This window comes from Schistocerca piceifrons, chromosome X, assembly GCF_021461385.2.
Source record: "Schistocerca piceifrons isolate TAMUIC-IGC-003096 chromosome X, iqSchPice1.1, whole genome shotgun sequence".
Classification (NCBI taxonomy): domain Eukaryota; kingdom Metazoa; phylum Arthropoda; class Insecta; order Orthoptera; family Acrididae; genus Schistocerca; species Schistocerca piceifrons.
Window position 1 is genome coordinate 145,542,371 of NC_060149.1, and position 5,577 is coordinate 145,547,947.

A 5,577-nucleotide genomic window follows, 5' to 3' on the forward strand; every position below is an offset into this window, starting at 1 on the left:
TATGGTGGGTCTGACACACCGGTGTCAATGTGTTCTTTTTTCCATTTCCAGGAGTGTATACCTTGTGGTAATCTAATCGAAGGGTTTGAGTTTAGCGAATGACTCGAGAGCGTTAATGGCGTCATGTGTAGTACCAACAGAGAAATACAGAGGATGTGGTGTTACCGTATGGGTTAGGCCGTGGTCCCTTTATTGCGCTTGAGAAAGGCGATGGTATGTGGATTATAACATTCCTGAATTGGTCATCCTTGCCCAGAATCCTGATCTGAACCCAATGTAACACCTTCGGGATGTGTTAAAACGACGATCTCGCTCCAGACCCTACAGTCCAACATCACTACCTTCTTTGGTTTGGGCTGTTAAGGACTATTAGGCTGGCATTCCACCACAGACATTCGGACATCTCATTGAAAGTGTTCCCAGCAGTGTTCAAGCCGTGAAAAAGGCGAAAGCAGACCACACTTCACATTAATGCCCACTAATATGTATTCGCCAACGGCCTTGCCGCAGTGGTAACACCGGTTCCCGTCAGATCACCGACGTTAAGCACTGTCGGGCTGGGCTAGCACTTAGATGGTGACCATCCGATCTGCCGAGCGCTGTTGGTAAGCGGGATGCACTCAGCCCTTATGAGGCAAACTGAGGAACTACTTGATTGAGAAGTAGCGGCTCCGGTCTTGGAATCTGATATACGGCCGGGAGAGCGGTGTGCTCACCACATGCCCCTCCATATCCGTATCCAGTGACGCCTATGCCCTAAGAATGACATGGTGGCCGGTCGGAACCGTTGGGCCTTCATGGCCTGTTCGGGAGGAGTTTAATAGATGTTCGGATAATTTTGATCAGATAGTGTAGATGTAGATAAACTTTCGGACAAGCCGGATAATGAATCATGCATGGAAATTTCTCGCTAAATATTCTCAGGGGACTTGGACTAGAGGAAGGTGTTGTCATAGGGAATTGAATAGTTCTGTGTGGTATGTAACTAGGATATCGTCGGACTTTGTACGGGCTTTTGGCGTGACAGTCGACGGCAGTAGCGGCATGACATGAAATAGCATCACATTCGACCCCTGCCAGAATGTGACTGTCCGGAGATTGGGACACGTAATCTTTCAAGTGGTGCACGCACTCAGCATTTCACGAGCCACTGCGACAAGGTACTTCGTAGCCCTCTGCTGCCAGAGTCAACCAACTACCGCGGGAAACTACATTCTGGTGACTGGCATCGAGCTTTGTCATAGAACGAACTTTTTCTGACGACCATTTTGCTCGATTGCTGTACGTATGGGGTTTCTTAGGCACGATCACGCCCTGTTTATTCCTCATCCATGTGCAAACTTCTATCGTACTTCGGCTGTAACGACCGCAACGAAGATGAGACGTTTTAGCCCTCGTCTCCATTTCTTTTGTTTTTGAATGAAACCTGTGTGCTGGTTCAAGACTCACACGCACGGCTTATCCTATTGTAAAAAACTGTTTACCAACTTAGCCTTCTGCACTGCACCTTTCTTAAAGTCCGTAGACCTCCAGTCTGCAGGCTACTTTTTTATATCCGTAAATATTAAGTAAATCTTACATCAGCTACATTAAATAGCCGTTGTTTGAAATTAAATCAAAGGGTAATGGAATTTTTTCTTTCCTTTCTCCTGACTCGAAAAACATGGAACGACAAATTCTCAGTACATCGCAATGTTGGCAAGTTCACATGGAATAACTACATTGTGCAACACAGTTATAGGGTCACTTTTTCGAAAGCCCGTAATTGTCTCTCATTCTGACGCAGGAGTTTGAAATTTGGCTCAAAGGTGTCTACAGACTACTTTTGTTATGGCGAAATAGCGTGACGCCCTAGACATCAGCCTGGAGCTCAGCAACGCTTCACATAACAAGATGTTGACAGATGCGAGAAGAAGGCCAGGTCTCAGGAGTTGATGTACGGCCGAAGTCGGGATAGTGATGTCATATTAGCACCAAATTTCACCACAATTCTGTCCAGCACCACCGTGGACGTGTCATAGGATGGAACATTGACAGAAGCCTGAATAAAATGACAAAAGGTCCCTCTAAGACCCCCCAGTCGGGCAAAACCCTCGGTGCCACCCGTGCCCATAGATTTCTCATGTGGTCTGCAAGTGCACGCCGCTCAGCTGAGAAGTGTCGAAATGATTGCCTGTCACACCGGCGTCTAGGAATCAGTGAATGGCTGTCTGTTGTGAACAGGAACAACAAAATTACAATGAAGTGAATACCCCCAGCTGCATACTGGCGTTGATATAAGTCAACGGGGACAGATGAAAATGTGTGCCCCGACCGGGACTCGAACCCAGGATCTCTTGTTTATATGGCAGACGCTCTATCCTTCTGAGCCACCGAGGACACAGATGACAGTGCGACTGCAGGGACTTATCTCTGGCACACCTCCCGTGAGACCCACATTCCCAACTTATTGTCCCGCACTGTACACATAGTGCCCCTGCCCAGTATACTCTTTACTCACGGCTTTTAGCCGATTCCCGTAAGAGTTCGGGCACTGTTTGTGCATCCGCACAGAAGAAAATGGTCAAATGCTCGGTGACCCTTAACTTTCTATGCATATGAAAATGGTATCTGTTCTTTCGAATATGAACATGTCCGAAAGAACAGATACCATCTTCATATACAGGGTGTTACAAAAAGGTACGGCCAAACTTTCAGGAAACATTCCTCACACACAAAGAAAGAAAATATGTTATGTGGACATGTGTCCGGAAACGCTTACTTTCCAGTCCGCAGCTCGTGGTCGTGCGGTAGCGTTCTCGCTTCCCGCGCCCGGGTTCCCGGGTTCGGTTCCCGGCGGGGTCTGGGATTTTTCTCTGCCTCGTGATGACTGGGTGTTGTGTGATGTCCTTAGGTTAGTTAGGTTTAAGTAGTTCTAAGTTCTAGAGGACTGATGACCACAGATGTTAAGTCCCATAGTGCTCAGAGCCATTTCGCTTACTTTCCACGTTAGAGCTCATTTTATTACTTCTCTTCAAATCATATTAATCATGGAATGGAAACACACAGCAACAGAACGTACCAGCGTGACTTCAAACACTTCGTTACAGGACATGTTCAAAATGTCCTCCGTTAGCGAGGATACATGCATCCACCCTCCGTCGCATGGAATCCCTAATGCGCTGATGCAGCCCTGGAGAATGGCGTATTGTATCACAGCCGTCGACAATACGAGCACGAAGAGTCTCTACATTTGCTACCGGGGTTGCGTAGACAAGAGCTTTCAAATGCCCCCATAAATGAAAGTCAAGAGGGTTGAGGTCAGGAGAGCGTGGAGGCCATAGAATTGGTCCGCCTCTACCAATCCATCGGTCACCGAATCTGTTGTTGAGAAGCGTACGAATACTTCGTCTGAAATGTGCAGGAGCTCCATCGTGCATGAACCACATGTTGTGTCGTATTTGTAAAGGCACATGTTCTAGCAGCACAGGTAGAGTATCCCGTATAAAATCATTATAACGTGCTCCATTGAGCGTAGGTGGAAAAAACTAAAATGAGCTCTAACATGGAAATTAAGCGTTTCCGGACACATGTCCACATAACATCTTTTCTTTATTTGTGTGTGAGGAATGTTTCCTGAAAGTTTGGTTCAAATGGCTCTGAGCACTATGGGACTCAACTGCTGTGGTCATAAGTCCCCTAGAACTTAGAACTACTTAAACCTAACTAACCTAAGGACATCACACGCATCCATGCCCGAGGCAGGATTCGTACCTGCGACCGTTGCGGTCGTGCGGTTCCAGACTGTAGCGCCTTTAACCGCTCGGCCACTCCGGCCGGCCCTTGAAAGTTTGGCCGTACCTTTTTGTAACACCCTGTATATACAACAAAGTTGCGCAGGCGCGGCACCGAGGGTGTTGCCAATCTCAGTGTGTGTGTGTGGTGTGGGGGGGGGGGGGGGGGGGCGGCTTAGAGGGTCCTCTTGTCGTTCAAATTTAAGCATGTGTCAGTGTCGTCCCCTCACGCCATAGGAGGGCGCGAAACAGGAGCACTGAAAAAGAGTTTTCTGCTTTGGATCATTTTCAAATTTTGTCGAATGGTTTAACGTTTATTAAAACGTTAAATGCGGGAGCATATGAGTGCAGTTTACAGCATCGTGTACGGTGTTAAGTAGAGGAACAGTTCAGAGACGATGACCGTTTCAATTAGCGTGACAATGCGCCCTGTCATAAAGCAGCATCTGTGAGGCAATGGTTTGTTGACAGGATCATTCCTTAAAAGGACTGTCCCAACCAGAGTCACGATCTGAACCTAATGCAACAAAAAAAAATGGCTCTGAGCACTATGAGACTTAACATCTGTGGTCATCAGTCCCCTAGAACTTAGAACTACTTAAACCTAACTAACCTAAGGACATCCCACACATCTATGCTCGAGGCAGGATTCGAACCTGCGACCGTAGCGGTCACGCGGTTCCAGACTGAAGCGCATAGAACCGCATGGCCACATCGGCCGGCCCTAATGGAACACCTTTGGGATGAGTTAGAACATAGACTTCGCTCCATACCCTGACGCACAACATCACTGGTTTCGGCACATGATGAAGAACAGGCTACCATCCCCCACGAACATCCACACACCTCGCTGAATGTGTCCCAGCAGAGTCCAAGTCTTCATAAAGGTGAAGGGTGGTCACACCTTAGATTAATGTCCACTAATAACTGTCCAGATATATTGGATAAGATACTATATTCCCTTTGTCAGAAAAGTTCCAGGAAAGGTTTCTTTTCCGAGTTTGGAATACTAGAAAGGAACAAATGTATTTATGTTCCCTGTTATGTGTCGTCCTTGGTGTGTCATCGGCCATGTTTCCGCGCAAACTCACTAGGTGGCAGGGATGTGCTTAGCAACACATTATTTAGGTTCTTGGCGCATTAGTTACGGTAACGCAGTGGATGCTGATTGTGAGCAAAGAGTGGACATTAAGTTCTGCTTTAAGCTCGGGAAAACCTTGTGGAGTTAGAGATTCAGTGCAAGACGATCCCAGAGCTGGTCGCCAGCCTACAGCACATACCGATACAAACGTGGAGCGTGTAAGGCAGTTATTGCAAGAAAACAGTCATATAACTGTGAGTCCGATATCAGGAGAACTTAATTTGAATTGTGATGTATGTCATAGGGTTTTACGCGAAGATTTAGGGAAAAGGAAGCTTAATGCAAAACTCGCCCCTCACTCACTAAAACACGAATAGAAACAGGAAAAACGAAGAATTTCTGCTGAACTACTGGATAGAGCCACACGTGATCCTACATATCTGTCAAAGATGACTGCTTGGGACGAAAGTTGGTGCTACCAGTATGACCCTCAACACGAAGTGTCAAAGTGCTGAATGGCGGAGTACTGGATCGCCAACCTCGAATAAAATGAAACGACACCCTTCGAGAACAAAGACAATGTCGATCGCATTCTGTAATAGTAAAGGATTAGTTCACCACGAGTATGTTCTTCCTGGTCAAATAGTGAACCAAACACTTCACATCGAAGTCTTGAAACGTTTGCGACAAGCAATTCGACGTCGCCGCCCTGATTTTTGGTAT

At 46.8% G+C, this 5,577-nt stretch overlaps 1 pseudogene; it reads left to right on the forward strand.

Annotated features, from left to right (window-relative positions):
- Window positions 1-491: 491 nt before the first annotated feature.
- Window positions 492-608, forward strand: LOC124723337 (annotated as a pseudogene).
- The last annotated feature ends 4,969 nt before the right edge of the window (window positions 609-5,577 follow it).